The following is a 20,949-nucleotide window of genomic DNA, read 5'->3' on the forward strand; positions in this document are numbered from 1 at the left end:
TTGGTGCTCCCTTGTCTGTCCATCATAGCTAAAACACTTTGGAGCTCAAAGCAGAACTCTGTCCTGACTTCTGTTCCCTTTGCAATCACTGTTGTACATATCTTGTTTGCTATGCATGGACTGCTAAGACTGCTTTTCCAAACTCCATTCAAACATGAGTCAAGGTGCTGGTCATTGATGTAGCTTTTCTGGTTGTTCCACTTACAACAAAATGAGTCTGCCAGCTTTTCCTGAAGAAATTAAAACATTGGAACAGGATGAAATAGTCCTTTTAAGGCCTAAAGACAAAAGGTGGTCACTATGAATTTATGATATTTTACTATTTATCTGATAGTTGAAGAGGAAAGCTAGGAAAGGGAAGGGGAATGTTCTGTATAATGTTTAGGACAGAGGAATCGTTGGTGAGCTCTGCCTAAAGGTTTCTCACAGGACTTTGCAAAATGCAGTGCTACCTATCACATAAAGAAAAGGCACACTCAATCACCGTATGCAGCCAGTGTTGCAGCTCCATTTTCTGCAGAGCTTCCCGACAGAAAATCTCCTGGGTGAACAAACTTTCCCTGGAAAGGCTTCTCAATGGTCCGCTCCAGCAAGTAGAGTACATGGGGAATATTCAGCAGGTATTTGCTGCTCAAGTGCATTATATCAGCAGAGACAGAGAGTGTACAGGCCTTGTCTGGATGAAAAGTTAGGGCTCTCTTCAAAGGCTCTCCAAGCAGCCTAAAGCATATTTAAAACCAACCCGAGAGTGAACATGAACAGAAGAGGAACTCTTTCCTATCCTTTTGTACTCATGCTTTTCTGCCACACTAAGTGCATGAGTAGAGTCAAAGGCAGGATGGCTGAATTAACTCAGAAAAAAGCTGTCCAAAAAAGCTGAGCAATCAGTCCTCAAAAAATTAATGATAAAAGACTTTGAATAAAGCCAATTTGTAATGGAATGTAAGAAGGGAAGTCCCTAAAGAGAAAAACTGTCTACCAGCTCTGCAGCAGGTTTTGCTGCCCCATGCAGTTTACCATGGCAAGATGCCAACTTGGCAAGAATCGCTCTTCTCCGAGGAGCCTGGCAGAGATCCAGCCACACTCACAGGTCTCATTGCTGCTGCCAAGCTCGACGGGCAACTGAAGACCCTCTTCTGTGAATCTGCAGATCTGGTTATGACTGGGGATATTTGTGTTTCAAAATGTTCTTAACCAAGTCAAGTTCCCTCTGTGTTTATACAGTGACTGAACAGGCGAAACAGAATACTTAACCCAGCTACAGAAATGAGCCACAGATTGTTAATTATATGGCTATTTGCACTTTGACTGGAAGAGGAAGTAAGCTGGTTATAACTACTTTGGGCTTTACTCCTGCAACTGCATTGAAACCACATTTATGACAGCTGAAACTATGCAATTTATATAAATGTAGGCGCTTCCTGTTTTTGAAACAAGTCGTGGTCTGCTCGCCCTTACCTCACAGTAACGTCACTGGAACCAGAATGTATTAAATGTGCTCAGTTTTACTGATTTTATGATCTTATTTTGCTAATTATTTTTAAATGTGTAAATAAAATACATATTTTGGACTACTGCTGCCAAGCATATCTATTCCTAGGACCTAGCTGTGCTCTTTAGGCATTAGGAAACACATGTTTTTCACGTGTGAGACTGAAATGCCCAGCTGCCACCAGGGCATGCTCAGTCCCTGGTGATGTGGTCATGGTCACTCTCAGATGAGGAGGCAGGTGCATCACACTCCCCCGGCAGGCAGGTTGCACTCTGAACTACACATGCAGGCAGACCTAACCTTTTCCATTCAATATGCAGTATTTCAAGTAATTTGTAATAGCAGCAATAATGAAAACTTTATTATTTTGCACAGTGTAGTGTTCATTCTTCATTGTGGCTAGTATATATTCAATTTTACAGTGAGTATGAGGAGTAACCACAGCCTTACTAGCATAAATTGAAGAAAATCACAATTTGACTAGAAGATAATTTTGCAAATATTATTAAAAAACCCTAATAGACAGGAGCATGTTTCCCGTCCTTTTCTCTCATTTTGCTAACTTATGTGAACTGGAACTCACAAACCAAACTTCTGCAATGAGTACAATTATGTACATCAGCACTCTTGCTTTTCCAGTTTTCATTTTCCTACAAGATTACAGAAGGAAGACTGATCCTACTGCTCAACCGGAAAGCAAACGGATGTCCAGTAATTCCTGATGATAAAATGTGGCAATTCTTACCAAAAAAACCACACACACCCCCATTTAATTTACAGTGCATTCCTCCAAATTTAGTTCAGAACATACTGTTTGAAAGTCAGGTATCCCTCTAAATCCAAGATATTTACAGTCAAGATAGTCAAAATCCTCAACAGATAGAAGGCATTTCCACTGCCTTTGTTTTGCTCTCCAAGACCACAACCTCATATTTCAGTCCATTAGATCCCATCCTTTAGGCTTTAAGAACTCACTAGCTTCACAGTGCTAAGAGAGTGAACAATTACAGAACTCTTAGTCTCATGTTGCAAGAAGACTAAATAAAAATTCAGCTTCAAAGTCCTTGTGCAAAAACCTTCAACTTGAAGAAACACTAAAGCTAAAAGTTTACCTGATTGATTTCTCTCTACTTCAAAAGTAAACACAATATACAGTCAAGCAGGCATTTCTTAAAAACACTTTCCATGGTTGCCTTCTCAACCAAGACATGGTTTTGAAAGCAATTTACGACTACAGGAGACGGGTCCTGCCATCCCTCTCTTCCAGGCCATCTTCAGCAGAGACATTTGTCCAACTCTGCTATTAGGAAGTTCAAAGAGGTCAAGAGCCAGCCAAGTGACTCAATCAAAAATGCATTGAGCTCTCTCCTCTGGTTTGGCTCCCTGAGCCAGCTCAGCCCAGAGCTGTGGCTGCAGTGGCACTGGCACAAGGGAGAGGGGGTAACACCTCAGCACAGAGGGTACAAGCCACACTTCTGGAAGCTGTCAGACCAATGCTAGCTGCCATGATGTCACATTTGTGGCATCTCCACAAAAACTGGCCGCCTGTTCAGCCCCTAACCTCCAAACAAGAGAGGACACATAAAAATCCAATTCATGATGTCCATCTAGAGCTGCCCAGACTGAAGAGACTCACTGAGCTACAAAGTCTCCACTCATCTTCTGACTTTTTTTCTGACTGAAGCCTACTGTCTCTACACAGAAACGCTCAAGTCCGGATCTTCAAAAACTTATTTCCCCAAGAAATGTGAGCATTTCTAATAAGGAGAAGAAAAAAAGGACTTAATGAAGGCAACCCAGATTAGCTAAATGACACATCATAGTGGAACAATTCTGCTGTTAAAGACGATGCAGATGTTATGATGGAGGCAAAGAAAGCCTTTCTTTAGCTACAGCACAGCTGCTGCTAACAACTTCAAAAAGACTTGGCACAGGATTTCAGCCACAAAACTTTCCCCTCACTTCATTTCATGAACGTCATCTGCAGCCTCAGTGAGCTGCACCAAGGACAAAACCAACACATGGGGAGTTTGCAACATCTTATCGGCAGTGGGGCAGCTTTTTGCACTGGCAGTACTCACATGCACATTCAGAAAACTTGTCTATACATCTCCATTCCTCCTCAGCCCAGCAATCCCTCAAAAGCAATGATATCCCACACTGCTGTCCTCCTCTTTATAGCTCCATTATCTTCTAAGTTAAAGAAGACAAACAAACTACTACATAATTAAGAAATATTACAGCTTAAAAACCATCTGGAATAAACAAGATAATTCCCTTTACTTTTTAAGTAACATTAGAAAGTATTATCAACTTTCATCCACATCCCTCATACACTAAGCTACTCTAAATAGACACCCTGACCACAAAGCTGAAAACATCATAGCTTACAACTACCCTGAATGCACATGGTTAATGCCAATCTTGTATTTTGCATGTAATATACATAGCATGCAGAAAGTATATATTCACTGTCTAAATTCAAAGTCCAGCTTTCCCTTTCAAATATGTCAAAGAATTACAACCAGTTATGCCTGTAATACATAGTACACAGGAAGCAGTACATAGGAAGAACTTGCATTGATTTTATAATATTTAACAGTAAAGCACACAGAACTGAACTTGATCTGCATTACATTTGTGATGTAATGTTAAAATACATACCTGAGAACTTTATGATGCATGTATGTATATGAGATAAAACTAAAACACTCCTGACACATGGGAACAAAATCTTGGAAAAAACTATTTTTAATGTCTCCCTTTTTTCTTCTCTTATTATTCATATGTCAGCTTGTTGACTCTAAGACATTCTTAGGCATCTAGAATGTGAAGCCATAAACTGCTTTGTCATCTACAATATTTTTCCCCCATCTGCAAATCTACAAAGAATCAGTCCAAATGAGAAAACAGCAATAGGAGCAACTAAAACTCTATTAATATTTAAACTTCGTAAGTAAAACAGACTAGGCAAAAATGGAAATTAGAAATAGAAACAGAAAGAGAAATGCACTGGAAGAGGATTTTTTTTTAAACCTGCTCAACTGCTTTACTACCAAGAACTTGCTTGATACAAAGCTGGAAGTCCACAACTTTAAAGACTATTAGTAATATTGATTAAAAACAGTGAAGCAAACTCATTAAACCAAAGGTAAAGCTTGAAATACTAGAAACATTAACCACATTATTACTGTATTCATAAAAACAAGACATTTTGACATGACCTACTTTAAAAATAGTAAAAAAAGTAAAGAATATGGGCTGTAACCCCCTGCCTCTACTGATCTTATAAAACACCATCTACTTTTCAGAATTAGCAACAGACTCATGAAATTGAACCAATTTGTTCAACAGATGTTTCAGCTGACTCAAGAGAAATTTTACTTTTCTATTGTAGAAACAGAGTGAGCTGAGTAAAATTCCACTCTTATTAGCAGCATTTGAAGTATATTAGCTCATAATTAGCTGCCATTTCCATTCCTTCTTTCTTTGACAGAACAGAAAACATTTTCCACACCGGATTAGATGTGACACTGAAATAAAGTAGGCACATTGATAAAAACAAGTCACCCTCCTTCTCTCCCCCCCCTCCCTGTTTTATGGGACACACAGGAATGGCAGAGTTTGTATTTTCCTTGGCGTTCCTGTCCCACATGAGCTGATAATCTCCCCGGTGTGGCTGTGCCAGTGCGCTGCCCTGCAGGCCCACAACACCCCTGCTGTTCCAGTCCCGTGCTTTCCTCCAGTGCGCTCTGCCAGTGCTGAGATCCTTTCGTAATGGCTGCTATTGCATCAGTCTAATTGCAACATAACTCTCAATACTCTAGATAAAGCAAATAATTTCATTTTTAACTTCTGCTCATAAAATACAGATTGTTTCCCTGCCACCCCCACTGCCTTTTTCTGTTTATTTTCAAAGATTTAAAGAAAGACTTGTACACTGCACAGCAGTAGTCAAACAAAAATACCTCATGTTTTCTTAGAAAGCAGCACTTAGAAATATTGCTCAACACCTAAAGCATTAGTGCAGCCTTTCACAGAGCTGTATGTAGTAGATCCCCTGTGAGCAGGCTGGAAGGGGAACGTACATTCTTACTCTGTGTATTTAATATAATATTCAGCCATTATAAAACCTTCATAGTTTCTTTACTCTCTCTCTTCCCTGCAATAGAGAGAAATAGCTTATCTGGCAAACACACTCACTATGTTTCTAGTCATTGAAAAGACACTCTTGGCTAATTCATAAAATCTGATTTAATTTTTTTTTTTTGCATTCAGGTTAGCTAAGTTGAAACAATATTTAGCTTAACCATGCCTTGGCCAAAAAATTCTCTGTTATCTACTGATAACAACAGCATTGTAGCTAGCTATGGACATCACACTGGGAAAATACAAACCCCATGCCTGAGGAAATGCAGATGAAATTTTGACTCCAAGCCATTTTGATAGCGGGCATTACAAGCACTACTTAGTATCTGATACAATAACCAGGCACAAGAGTCATGTGCCTGCAATGAATGATGAATTTACATGTCATTTTAATTTTATGTACATATATTATCTGAGTTGACAGCATCAAAAAATGCTGTGCTTCTTGCACCCCAAATCATCTTGCATGATATGAATGTCTACACTAAAACTAATCTGGATGCAAGCACTCATAGGAGGAAATATCAGAAGCTAAGTCTCAGAAAACCTAAACTTTGCCTTTGTTTGCTTTTGTGGCATGGTACTCATTGCAGTTATGTCAAACCATTTCCACAGCACCTCTGCACTGTTCAAAAATGTACAAAATTACCACTAATCAAAACAATAATCTGTTTAACTCTTGGCATTTGGAGTATGGTCCTATACCTGATTTACTGCACACTACTCAAACTTTTTTTTGGAAGACAGAACAAGTGATTTCTTTGTGAATTCAATGGTGCAGCTGAGTGCTCCATCAACATAATGGTAAATCCTACCCTTATTCTGTAACTCCTAACCCAGAATAACAGTGTATATTCCTAGCTTCCTAACTAAAGCACTGACAGCTTTAAGGTCAAAATGATTCTCCAGTTCTGAAGACAACTTTGTCTCCAGTTTGGCATAGCTCAGAACTAATTTTTTCACAGCACTTGGCATTATGTTGTGCTTTATATAGCACCTCCAAACCTCAGCCCCCGCTGCCTCACCCCCAGCCACCAGTGGTCAGTACTTTTCCAAGCAAGATCCAAAGATCTCAAGTCATCCACGAGAAAGCAATATGCAGTGAGCAAAGACATAAGAAAAGCAATCATTGAGCAGCTTACCTAGCATCACCTAGGAAGTCTGCAGCACAGCCAGGAAGGGACTCCCACTCGCCAGGGCAGCATGCAGCTGCACAGAGCACCAGAATGGCTCCAGCCTTCTGCAATCCCCTGCCTCGTCCACCACACACGTCCCAACTTCTGCTGGAAGTGAGGCGGGGTACTCCAGAGAACAGCCTTCTCCAATGCATCAACCAGATTCATTCCCAGAGCAAGTCCATCTTGTGCATGGAACCGAGCAGGAGTCCTGTGGGAAAAGAAAACCAGCACATTAGCATGTGACTTGATACCATTAAATTGAGGGGCTTCCTCACAAGGGGCCACACAAAAGAGATTTGCAAAGATAAGCTCAGTTTTGACAATCCTTGACTTGGACACTGCCACGCTGGAAAAGTGTTTGTATTCACCACTTCTAGAAATAAGAAACTGAGACATCAGACATTGTCACACTGGCACATACAAAAAACCAGCAGTTGGTTTGAAATCTTCAGATGAACCATGCAACTTTTGTGGGAAAGTAATATCTAATTGGTTGCAAATGTGAAATAATTCTCTGCATGGAAATTAGCCATAGGTGATGACTGAAAACATCCTCAAAGAGCTTCTACTGAAATCAAAGAGTGTTTACTTAATATTCAAGATCTCTGGACCTTCCAGAACAAACTTCTCTCTTCCTGTTTTCCTCAAGCCATATCCTCTGCTCCATGCTGATTCAAACCCTGGTCCTTCTTCATTCCTACCTTCAGCACCCCTGCCAAGTCTCTCCTTACCCTGCTCCCCAAGAATTTTCATCTCTCCCAACTCAGTCACTTCCAGGCTTGGCTAGCAGCGCCACACTCTTCCCTTGACTCCCCCTTCTCCCTTCATTCCCCCAACATAAACTCTCACTCTCCCACCACATCTGCCTCCCCTCTTCACAGCCTATGACATTTTGGGGCCAGGACCACACTAGGGTCCCACGCATGTCAGCGAACCATGGGTTTGCTTCTGGCTCTCAGGCACTAGGGTACAAACCCAGCTTCCCTCTCCTCTTCCAGGCCACACAGCTCTCACATGCCCAAGACATCGTGTGAGATCTGTCATTTCTTTAAGAAGTTGAAGTTTGTTTCGATCTGAGAATTTTGCAGCGCTGACAAAGGCAAAGCCGTGACTCGCAATCGGCTCTTCTTCCCCAGTGCCCTTCCCCAGCGCTTCCCACACTCCAACTCCTAGTTTCTGCCTCAAAGGGAGGGACATGGAGCATTTCCAAAAGAAGACTAAGTTTTTTGTTTCGTTTGTTTGTGGGTTTTTAAAAAATCTACAATGAGAAACAACTTCTTCCACACATGCTCACAGAGAGCGAAATTATTTTGGCAGCAAAAAAAAAAATTAAGCTGGCGGCAACTGCCTAGCCCCAAAGGCTAACATTTTGTAAAGTTATAAAAAACTCCAAGGAACATCCTATACTGGGAAGTACCAGGCAGCCTTCCTCACTGCAACTTCTGGCACTCTCTCTTCAGCTTAACTCATTCAGCTCAAGAATTTTCAGCTTAACTCATTCAGCTCACTCCAACAAGAACTGTGCAAATCTTACCACCTGAGTGGTCAAGCTGAGGAGTAGCAGCTGTGGGTGGACAGTGCTGGGGTGAACCCCCATGCAAGCTGCCTTTGCCTTCACCACCAGTTTTGCTGCATGCCTACAGCAACAGAGCAAACAGCATCATCGGACAGAGCACAGCTCAGCTGGCATTTCTTCAGATGTTTTCATCCTGGAGGTACCAACGACTGCCTGGAAAGCTACAGCTGCCCAAAAAGTACTTCCAGGCCAGGAAGACCTGAAGTAAAATGGGTTAGCTTCATTCCTGATTAAGGTCACACACAGCTAATAGAGATAATTTAAGCAAAACCATTTTACTTTACATTTGCAGTAAATCAGGAGCAGCCCTGTATAAGTTACAAAAGAGAAGGACAACTTCACACAGTGCTTTTGCTTGTGATCACCTGCCCCTGCCTGGAGGGGAAATAGCCTTCTTAAATGAAATACTGGGAAGCTTCTTCTTTCCTTTTCTCTATTTAGCTATTTAGTTATTTATCTCAGCATGAAAAACAAATGCAGCATGCTGTCAATATACAAAGGAAATAATATATATAAAAGAAAAAGGAAAACCTCTCAAAACAGATAACATTCTTTTAGAGCGAAGTCCAACTTACAGATTTTTATACTGAGCTCATAAGAGCAAACAGGGCAGCAATTTCCCGATGGCTCTTGTAAATATTCTGTACAAATAAGGTTCAGAAGAGGAGACCAGGAAAAGAAAAACATTCACATGCTCACAGACAGATGCTAATTATTAGCAAGGATTAAATGCAATATGACATTTATTTTTCAATAAGAAATAATTATTTCTAAGGCATGATTAGTCATTCCTGCGAGACCATATTTAGTGTAGAGACATTTGATGCACCTAATTCTTAACAATTAAGGCAAAAGAAGTATGGGACCCACATGCACACTCCTAGAACAATTATGTTAATTCTTATGAAAATAAACCGAGAAGCTTCAACCTCAATATTTAAAACAAAATGAGCATTGAAAGCTCACTACCATTTTCCAAAATTACTAATAAATAATTTTATCATATTTTGAATTCAATTTAGCAATGAAACTGGCTATCAAGCATCCATCCATATTAGCTATATGTACTTTTTTTAAAGCCAGAATAATTATCTGATCACTAGTTACAGTTCAGACGAAAAATATAATTAGGTTGAATGAAACTTCAGTACTTCAATGTACAATCATGGAAACTACACAAAACTTCTTGCTTAAAAAACAAGAGCAGAATTTCATGCACTATTTCATTTGGCAGAGTATAACACATTTGCTGTCAGCAAAGGACTTTTTTCAGTGAAGAGAAAGGAAAGTATCTGAATTCATACAGCATTGCCCAAGTGATTAGAAGTATCAGTCACTGCTAGTTGTCTCTGAACTGTAAGCAACTGCAATAGATTTTGTTCCTACAGACCACTATACTGTGTTTCTAAAAACTCTTCTGAAATCCAGCAGGCCTCCAGAAAAGCTATGTGTTTGTTTAACATAAACTAACCTAATTATTTTGTCATCAAAATCAATATTTATGGACTAAAACACTACTTCAAGTAGGAAAGCTTTAATGTAAAACAAATCATAAAACACTGATAATGGATATGCTTGAAAAGGCTCTAGGATTGCACATATTTATATAAGATTTGTGAATGTATAAACACTTGGTTATATATGTCAAGAAAAAGGTGAGGCTCAGTGCAGTGAACTAAACATCTGAGGACTAAGCTTCTTTAGAACAGTGGATTCCTACAAGGACTTAAGACAGCTGGCTGAAGTGTATCAAATATCTTCCCTAACAGCAAAGACTCCTCCAAGTCCATAAATTCGTTGTTTCTATTTATTGGTTTTTTAAAGTAGTTTCCAGCATTTTTGAAATTCAAATTGTTCCCTGAAAACCTTCAACAGTCTTTTATTGCTAATACAATTATCACGAAGCCACACTACAATGCAAACAGTGTGCTTGCTATAATCAACAACACTGGCATAATTTGGTGAGGGATTCTTCTCTATATGAATAAAACAAATTCTGTCATAAATTCTGTTAGGGAAGCTGAACTTTAAATCATTATAAGGAAAATAATTTCCTACAATACTAGAACTTTCAATCATCAGAAATCCCCAACTCATGATTCCTTTTTAATATCAAGAAGTTTCTCAAAGAATGCAATAATCCTGCATAACTATAAAATCCTATATACTAGCACCAACACAGAAACTACTTCATGCATTGCTCCACATGTATAGTGTAGTTTATTCTTTCATTTCAATCTGTTCAAATAACATGACACAATGAGTTCAGCATAAAACATTATGGTTCTTATGCAAATTAACAGACTCCCAACATTAAGGTTACTGCTCCACAATACATTGCTCACAGCTTGCCTTCACACTGAAAAGTAGATTAAAATGGAATAATGAACTTCTACCTGTATTCCACTGATTTTACTGACTTGAGGCATATTATTTTAAAAAAAAAGCTAGTTACCAATACTGACAACAGCACCTACAGCTTCCAACTGCTGTGGCACTGCATCCCTTAGTTTTGTGCCTCACTGTCATATGAACCGTCATGGTGGGGTCATGGCTCCAGCAGGAGGAAGCTGAGGCTGGGAGCAGAACCCAGGGAGGGCGTGTGCAGCTGCTAGGGCCAGCTCGGCTGGCCTTGTCCCTCTCTGCCACCGGCAGTCCCTTCCCTGTTCCTCCAAACATCAGCATTCCTGGCTTGGTGCTGAAAGACAGCACCAGCCAGCCCCAGAAAAGAGAAAATGGAGCCCACTGGAGCCACCTGGAGCCCAAGGCACAGCCATGGTGGCCACAGCAGCCACTGGAGCTGCGGCTGGAGCCTGAGATGCAGCCAGAACCACCAAGCATCCCAGTCCCACTCCCACAGTCAGGCCAAGAGGAAGGGTCTCCTAAGCTGTTTCAAGGCCCTGTCACACCCCACCAGGTTTAGTCTGTTTTTCCACTGTTTTCCAGCTGGGAGGGAAGTAAGGCCAGGAGCATCCCTGCCATGCTGCCTTTGTTTTCCCTTCCACCACATGGGCTCAGCGTGGGGCCAGTTGCCTTTCTGCCTTTGGCTGGGAAACCACACTGGGTTCCGTCTTCAGGAACTGTTTTGGTTCGTCCAGTGGTAAATCCTCTTTTGTAAGTAAAACACTCACTTTATTACATTCCTTTATTAACACTGCTGTGGTTATTGCAATTTTCCAGTAAATTGTGATTCCATTTTATAATCTCTCCCAGTGTTTTCTCCACTACCAGAAGGGAGGTGGGGGGGAAAGGGGGCAGCTTGAGTGGCTTTAATTTTCCCCCTGGGTTTTGAACTAGCACACTCAGAAACCAAGTCAAGCACCATGAGCACCCACAACACCAGCCCTCCACTGTCAACTCTAGCCAGCACTGGGAGTTCAAGCTAATTCAGTTTCAGTCAAATATTCTTCAGTCAAATATTCTTTTCCATTCTTTAGCAAGTATTGAGGGAAACACCAGATGCAGAGTCAACATGTCATAGCTTTGTGGACATCACCTCATGCCCCCCACAGGCTTTTTCTTGGGATTTGCAGCAATTTCCAGCACCTCGAGCACTGCTCTGCCTGACTAAAGCTTGGTTATGTCATGAGCACTTCTCTGAGACCAACATTTAAGCTCACCTCACTTCGTGTACTCTACAAGAGAATTTGTTTTCCTTAGTCTGTGAACAACAGTGCCAAAATAGCTACAGAGCAAATAGTAAAGAGGTATATAGCAGTATGTAATCCATATGCTGTCTACTAAAATAAATCTACTTATAGTCTGTTGTTTTCAAAACAATGCACCTGAGTCTCAGATTTGTGACTATCAGAAGTCATATATTTAGATGTGATTTAACTTATTTTTAAAGTAAATCAGAATTATAAAAGCAAAACTCAGTACCAGCAGAGATACAAGGATATCTTCCATAGAAAGTTAACAAAAAATCCTCAGAATCAATGCATATACACCTGTAGTATTCTCTGGCCACTGAGGTGGCTCTTAGGATACACCTCAAAGTGAAGATGACTCTTGGTACACATTTGGCTTTGGTACTGTACCAAAGCAAACCTTTTAAAGTTATCTCCCTCTTATTACTGTGGCTTGCAGCAGAAATACACTGTGACCCTTTATTTTTGTGAGCAAACCCCCATTTCTGCTACAGGGCTTTATGACTGTTAGAAAACTCTGCTTTAGTTTTCACCAAGGAAATTTTCAGAAATTCAAAACTACATTATATAATTAATACATTTTCCAGAGACACATGAAAGTTATCTACAGAGCAGAGAATAAAAAAAGATATACTACTGCTTCTAAACACATAAAAATGCATGTTATGCATAGGTTCCTTACCAAAATAATGAGCACTAAACTCTATTAACCTCTATTATACTGTTTGTGTCTAATTTGTGAAATTCTTTTAATAAAATGTCCTTTTTTACAATAACTTGCCATGCCAACAGTGTGCTTAGCTCCAGAAACTGTAGGTTTTGAGCCTCAATTCCATGATGAGAAGGAGCAGAGAATATTTTCTTACAGATACTGTGCGAGGAAATGTGAGTGTGGTGCCTCAGTGCTTGACAGCTCTGATTTAATACCCTGACTTCTCCTCTACTGTCTGGGCTACATTTGTAAAACTTAATAATGTCCTTTTTGGTATATCTTTGGAACCCACAAATCATTCCTCTCATGGAAACCACCCCAAACACCATCACATTATTCTGGCAAGAAATGCTCCAAGTGTACTGTCACACCAGAGTACTGAGCCAACCTAACAGTTCACTATTAAAAAGTTCCCTGCATTCATCCTATGCTGCTCAGTTTACCCTGCCAGGCCAAACTGTCTCAGTCACTTGTTGATACTTCTCCCTTTGCATAGACAGATTAACTCTTGCTAACCCAAAGACTAGGAATCAGGCATGTTCACTGCCAGCTTCATTAAGCTAGACCAGCCCTCTGAAATCTGATGACTATTGCCAGCTCCAGTCTCTTTCCAACTGAGGTTGAAGAATCTCTGAATACTCCAAACAGCAGTTTCCAAGTTGTAACGCATGGCTGATAGCCTCAATAACTGCTCTATAATTAATCTGGCAAAACTATACCATACACCAGCATTATAAGTGCCTAAATTTCACAAAGTGATAGCAGTGGCCAGTAAGAAAATTAAGTAAGGGGAAAACATCCTCAAAAACTTAGGGAAGCACTTAGCAACAAAGCTGGCCTGTCCCAGGTCCCTGTACAAGAACCAAAGAAAACCCTCAGTACATCAACCTGCCCCACCCATGGTTTCAGTGGCACGTCTTTCACCTTCAGCCAGTGTGGTGGATACACTTCAAGCTCCACAGTGCAGCAGTTACAGAGGTTTTTGTAAGTTTTTCAGCAAAGAGGGAAGAAAAATCAACACTAACTTCAGTATTTTGGTTCAAATTGCGCTGCCTGATTTCTTTTTTTTATTTCTTGCCAAGCATGGGTTTTTTTCCCCCTTTAAGCCAAGTCACCACCAACTCACTATGAAACCTATAGAGACAGCTTTTCTATCACAATCTGGTTTTAATGTGAAATGGTTTTAATACTTACCTCCAGTGACAGTTACAACACAGAAACAGAGAATTATTATATATTAATCCTACGCAATCCCCACTCACAAAAGAACATGGAGCATTTAAATACCCATTTCAAATGAGAGAAATCTACTCAATTTACTAAGAATAATACTATGCATATACATTTATATAGACTACTTTATATATAAAAATATGAAGTTGAGCATTATATAAAAATATGAAACAAAATTGAACATTATATGTAAAAACATAAAACAAACACAACATACATATTTAATTTCTAATGTCTAAAAAAGCTGTCCCAAAAGTGCTACTTAATTCTTCTAAAAATCAAACCAGTTCCAGTGTTATGACTAAATTTGGTGACTCATCTTCTTTGGTTCCAGGATTTTTCTGCAGATATCCCCAGAAATAAAGAAACTGCTGTTGTTTCTGTTGAACACAACTGGAGTTAAGTTGCATCTCTCTCTCGAGAAAGAGAGAATATTTTATTTGTTTCAAGTGTTCATGAAGTGCAAGTGGGATCAAGTGGAAAAGCTGCTATACCTACAGCTCAGTGCAACTGCAGTCCCCAGCTTTCACCAAGCAATGTTCTCATGCAAGGTAGGGTGCAAAGAAATTCTGACTACACATAAATTGAAGGAGGTAAAGAGAGCTTCACACTTTGCTGCAATGATCGGTCACTCTCACTGCACCTATTCAGAGCACCCTGAACACCCCCATGCCACGTTTCTGTCCTCCTCTATTTCACAGACTATTGACCCATCTTATCCACTCCTCCAGTCACATGAGCACTACTCCTCCCTTCAGCCCCTTTTGGGGAAGCTAAGGGCCATTAACATGACTGCTACCTGACTGGTTTCTAACCAGGCAGGCCAGTTTTACTGCTACCTTAATGACTGCAAAGGAGACAACTGCATTTTCCAGTTTTCTGAGTAGCCACTCCAGCAGGGGACATGTGGAAATACTGGTGTACATGCCTGTCCATGGCCCTGCAGACTCCCAGCTCTTGCATCACACTGGTGGCTGACACCCCTGCACATGCACAGGGCAGCTGAGCATGCAAACCAACCACCTTTAGATGCAAATGATTTTTTTTTCTTTAGAAAGTGGCCAGCTGGCATGCCTAACTCTATTTCTCCTCTTGTATGACAGCAGGACAGATTCCCATTTCTATCAACAGACTGCAAAAGGTTTTGTGAACCATCCTTTGGTAACACCAGGGCTTCCTGCATCACATTTCCTCTAGTTCCTCTTTCACCTCACTTCCCATACCCTTCAAATCCTCATTCCCATCTCTCTTCCTCCTGGGCATGGCACAAGTCTACCAGAGTGCCACAGGTCTATCAGAGTGCCAGCTCTGGGAGCTGCACTAGGAGGATGGGCAGAGGCAGTTTGGGATATTACACTGGAAGGTGTTAATGGCCACCATCAAATGCTTCTTTCATCTCCAGGCAATTCCAGAGCTGGGCCTGCTAACCAGATGCAAGGGGCTCCCTCTTCCCCCCATGTCTTCCTTCTGCATCCCAGACAAACAGAAGTGCCATCAACTTGAGTCCAAGGCCCTATAAACCAATTAGAGGTTTATTTTGAACTTAAAAAGAAGAAAAGGACTGTTTTGCCTTTATAGATGTCAGAAGGAGTTTGCAAACCAACAGTGCAACTCTGAAAGAGACTCTTGTAACAACTCCTGTCTGCTTAAGAGGTGGCTGAAAATATGCTATTTGATTGCTGAAGTTTAACAACATTTGAAATCCTCAGAAGTTCTTACCACAATCATATGTATAAAAAAGAATTTTTAAAAGCTTCAAAAACTAGATGAAAAGCATGTAAGGTTGGTTAGGTGCTTTCTACTAATTAGTACTGCTTTTATTATACAGGGCAAGAAAATGACAATTTTTTTCCTAAACTGGCACTGAACAGCCAATTCAATAAGCTGCGTTTTTGTTTTCGGTGACAGGGCAGTGGAAAAATCTCTTTCATTTATTAGGTCTGCAGAGACCAAAGCTGGCTGGGTGTCAAACCTGCTTTGTAAAAGCCCAGATCCATTCAGCCATGTGTAGATTCCATAATTCTTTATGACCTGTTCTCAGTATCAGCTTCACAAAAGATGAAACTTCCTTGTCTTCCAGCGAGTGTTAGTGCAACCCTTTATAGAACGAAGCAAAACCTGAACTGACAGTTCAACACAGAAAGGAAAAAATCCCACCCTAATGGCACTGCCAAATTAAATTAGTTTTAGATTTTTTTTTCCAGATGAGCTTTGCATAAAGACATAAAATGAGATCCCCTATAATGGTGGATAAGCAAGCTGCATAAATATGCAAATTTTAATAGCTCATTGCTCCATGCCCCACTGCATGCACCTATGCTTAAGTGACAGTTTCATCACCTCACTAGTGATTGCAGAGTATCCAGAATTTGTCATGGGGACAGACAGGGCAAGGCCTTAAGCTGGAAAGGTCTGATGGCAAACTGAGATAGTAAAGCAAACTTTTTTTTAGGAGGATGGGGCTTTCAAGATAGAAGAAAACTAGGAGGGTGGAATGACTGACTGGCTTTTAACTACAAGAATAGCTAGATGGCTTTGATAAACTGAATAAAACGTGCTGCCCTGTTAAAAACTACCTCTCACATCAAATCAGGTGCACACTATATTATATCCAGGGAAAAATATTAAATTTCAATTTTCAATAAACATGCCCAGTATCACATTCTGACATTTTTTACAGCAGAAGCTTATGAATAACAGCACTCATAACACTTTATAATCTCAGACTGTGAAACTGAAATAACTAATTAATCATTTTATTCAAGTGAAATATTCTTGGCTATGCTGAGATTCCTCTGTATCTGTCTATACTGACAGCATTTGCTTGAATCGTCCCATTGTTTTGGCAATGCATTTTTTTATCTATTGCATTCTTTAAGGTAAAAAGAACTACAAGCTAACTCACAAATGTTTCCCACATTATTAAGTACTGTAAATAATCATTTTACCATTAAACCAAGGAATTCTTGTGAAACATGCAATATGCTTCACATATGCTTAGAGCCTAGTGTCTCATTCCATACCCAGTTTGTAATCTTCCATCTGACACATATGTAAACATCAGTAGTCTTAACAACACCTTTCCATGCAAGCTACATGTATTTATCAAGACAGATAAAGATGCACACATGCACATGATTTTCTTCAAAGTTAAATAAAATCTGCAGGGTCTTTAGGTCACCAGAAAATACGTGTGATTTTTATCACCACAACATAAACAGCCTTCTTTAATAGTCCTCTCTTCAGTATGCAGCCTGCAGATCACAGCAGCACAGAGACTCTGAACTTCAGTTTCGTTTTCACAAGAGCACAGGGAATGTTACACAGCACCACTTCTCATACGGGGAAGGGAATCTGTGCTCCTCACACACAGGTTTGCCACAATTCAAACTTCTGCCATAATCTGCTAGTGGTTTTAGGGTAAGGAGTGAAAATTTTAGAAGTAAACACAGCATTCATGAATACAACATGGAACTGTTTTAGGAATAGGATGCTCAAATCTGGCTCATTTGACATTTTAGAAATCTGCTGCAAAACATTAAAACTCTAACCTAATCTTTGTTCCTCGTTTGAAGCAGAACAGCTTTGTGTTGCCTCTAAAAATAGGGAGGAAGCAGTGGGGGATGGGAAGGGGACTGAATAAGAGGATAAGTGGGAGAACTGATACACCATACTGGCAGTAATTTTTAAAAGACTGGGGACCAGTATTCTTACTACTATGGCTTTACTAACAAAGTCAAGCACTTTCTCAATTACCAAATAAAAAAGGTCATCCTGTACTTTTTATTTTGTACATGCACACGCGAAGGAAAAAAGGAAAAGTTTTGTTTCATCTGTTACCAAAACCATCATTCTGCAGTCAACACTTTTAATGAAATACAGGCCAAAGGATTAGTCAGAACAGATTCATGGAAAACAAAGGAAATCTGTATGAAAATACAGATAACTAAACTACATAACTAAACCCAAAAAAGAATCTTGGTTAAGTACCTCCAAATACTGTCCTACAAGGGTCCCTGCAAGTGCTTCCCACTCACCCCAGCTCCACAGCCATTAGCAGCAACTTTAGTAGTCACTGCCCTGAAGATGAGAAAGTATACCAACATCATCATTAAAGCCCTGAATTAAGTATCAAGTGTGTCAGCAATATAGTCCATGTGTGTTACAAGTCTTAAGAAAATGCTTTTTTTTAGAACAGGAGCAGTCAGGGATCTGGCAGGGAAGGCTATGAGTGATGGTACAGGGAAGGCAGCTGCTGCTGAGCTGTTGGCCAGCTGGAAAGACAAGTTATTTCAAAGCTACAGGGTCACAAACAAAATAAGAAAGTAAACTAATTGTGTCTGCCACAGGAAAACTTGTGATGAGCCAGAGGATGGGCACGAGCATGGAGCATCACCAACACAGCACTGCAGGCCTGGCTTGGAGAGGCAGAAGCAGCACAACACAGCACTTTCCATGGCTTAACATTAGGCCCATCTCAGCTGGGGCTTTATGTGAGTAAACATGACTCCAGGAGTTTTTTTCAGAGAGTTATTTTTAAATACCTGACCATATGAGCTTCCTTGGAATAGGAAAAAAGGGGAGGCAAAACTAAACAGTCATTACACATATATTTAAATATAACATTAAAAAAACCACAAAATATTTAAACTTACTAGAAATGTTCGCTTTCATTTTAATTTTAAAGTTGGCAGTGGACCTGGACCAAAAAAAGGTTATATTCTGAGATGAAGCAGTGTGGATTTTCTAAAACCAGTCTTTAAAACATATAAGAGGGGGGGAAAAAACTCCCAAACTTGCCCAGAATCTCTCACTTAGAAAGTGGCAATTTGGGTTTGAGCTCTTACTCAGAGATGTGCTAAAATCACTCAGAGCTAGTAGAGCTGAAGAAGAAAAGGAAATAGAAGTAAGTGCACAACAGGAGAATGTGGCTGTACAGAGCTCAGTTAACAACACTCATATCAACACATTAGGTCAGGAGGTTTGACACACAGTTTTCCCAAGAAGCATTTGCACTAATGCCAGAAACGTCTTTATCTACTTCTGCTTTAAAATATGGACATAAACACATCTAGATCTATGTAAATCATCTCCAAAGATGCAGTGGGATACTCATGGTCACAAGCAATAAGCATTATCAAGAGAAAAGGCTGAGACCAAGAAAGAAAACAATTACATCTAATGGCATATTTTGGAAATATTGATTCTGTTTGACTGCTGGAAATCTAAAACCAGTATTTTTCCAGCAGTACTTGTTAATATATTTAGAATCAAATTCTGTAAAAACACCTAAAATTAAAAAGCAAACAACTGCTTGAAAACATGCTTTCAGTACAGAGAGAAGTATCTGTTTATCAATCAACCTCAAATCAACTGTCACCTTCTGTTTACTTGGGATACTTTTACCTGGCACTAGCAATAATGCATGCAAAAATTTGCATAGTTCTGCCACAGTTGTGGTTAATTATCCATTGCTGAAGTCCTCAGCAAAATTATTTGTCAAACAAAATGTCATGACAATGAAATAGTAGAATTTGACAATGGAACAGTAACATTTAAATATTAAAATTACGTTGCCTTATCTCCATATATGACAGCAATTAATAGCCACTGAAAGAATGGGACCTTTTCCTGGCATGCACGTTACCTTTCAAAACTACTTAATTGCTTACTCCTTAATATTTCCTTAGTTTTCTAAGCTTGGGCTTTTATATAATTACAAGAAACTGACTTTTTTATTTCAAGGAAAGTACACTCATCCCACATCTCAGAGTGGAAAACACAGACAGCTAAGCCTTTTCTCAATTAATAAACTCCCAAAAAAAAACCCCTCAAACCCACTCCCTCTTCCCCTGCACCCACCAATAGAAGAAAAATACCAGAAACAGCCAACCCCAAGTGACACTGGTTAATACTTATGGGTTTACTAATTTTAATGTTTGGATAGTCAATATATTTTCATTTACTATGTGTACATCTGCATTTCTGGAACAACAAAGCTTCTCTTCACATGGCAAAGCACCATCTGCTGCAGACGAGTTTCCTTTCTGCTACATACACCCCATACACTTGAGATGATCTGATAACTTACTTCTGGTTTTGCACAATTACTGCAGCTAATGAAGTTTGTGGTTGTTTACTAGAGAGAGAAGGAAGAGCTACATCAGCTTTAAACCAAAAGCTCTGTGATGCTGTATCAATCTTTCCTACACTGGCCATTTTAAATGTCCATTTCATTACAAAACAGGAAGTTCTTTTATGAGCTTCTAGAGTTTCTCTCAAAGTACACAACTTTTAAAAATTATTTTTAAAAAAAGGAAAACAAACTCCCAGAAAGACCATGAGCACTCATACCACATGTACCACTAATCATCCACAGAGACAGAATAAACCTCTCTATTACATACACATTTGAGTACCAGCAAGTTGTGCACTTAGTTGTATTTGCAACATCCCTACACATCCCAGAACTCTTCATTCTAACCAGTGTTTGGGTTAATGGTTGGAGACAATCCTCTTTGAGGTCTTTCTCAACCTAAATGACTCCTATGATCTAAGGTAATGCTTTTTGGGTTCCCTCACCTCAAAGAGCTGATGAAAGGCTAAAGGCAATGAACTGAAAGGGGAATTAAATAGGACATGTAATATTTACAAGAGAAGATTTGGAGTTCCAACCATAAATTAGCTTTCCTCACATTTTATTCCTTGGTATTTATAACCAGTTACAAGATAATAGTTAATTTGGCATGAGTGCAGCTGAGTATCTGCAGGAGACTAAAGCCATTAAAACCATCTGCAGACACCAAGTGGAAGTAAGTGATCCTGGGGCTACTTCTTACTGCTATTACCTTTGAATCTTGAAGAGGCAGTGCTGCTTTTCCATCCATATAAACCTTCTCAATGTTCAACAGAGTTAAGTTATAAAACTGAAAGAGGAAAAAGCACAAAAAAAACCCCAC

General features: G+C 39.8%; 1 protein-coding gene across 1 annotated transcript in view; it reads right to left on the reverse strand.

Annotated features, from left to right (window-relative positions):
- NCOA2 (nuclear receptor coactivator 2) overlaps positions 1–20,949 on the reverse strand; it is a 184,682-nt gene that overhangs the window by 108,331 nt on the left and 55,402 nt on the right. The window contains 1 exon segment of the mRNA XM_030967515.1: positions 6,784–7,027. The gene's annotated coding sequence lies outside the window, so the exon portion shown is untranslated.

The sequence above is a fragment of the Camarhynchus parvulus genome, chromosome 2 (assembly GCF_901933205.1).
Source record: "Camarhynchus parvulus chromosome 2, STF_HiC, whole genome shotgun sequence".
NCBI lineage: Eukaryota > Metazoa > Chordata > Aves > Passeriformes > Thraupidae > Camarhynchus > Camarhynchus parvulus.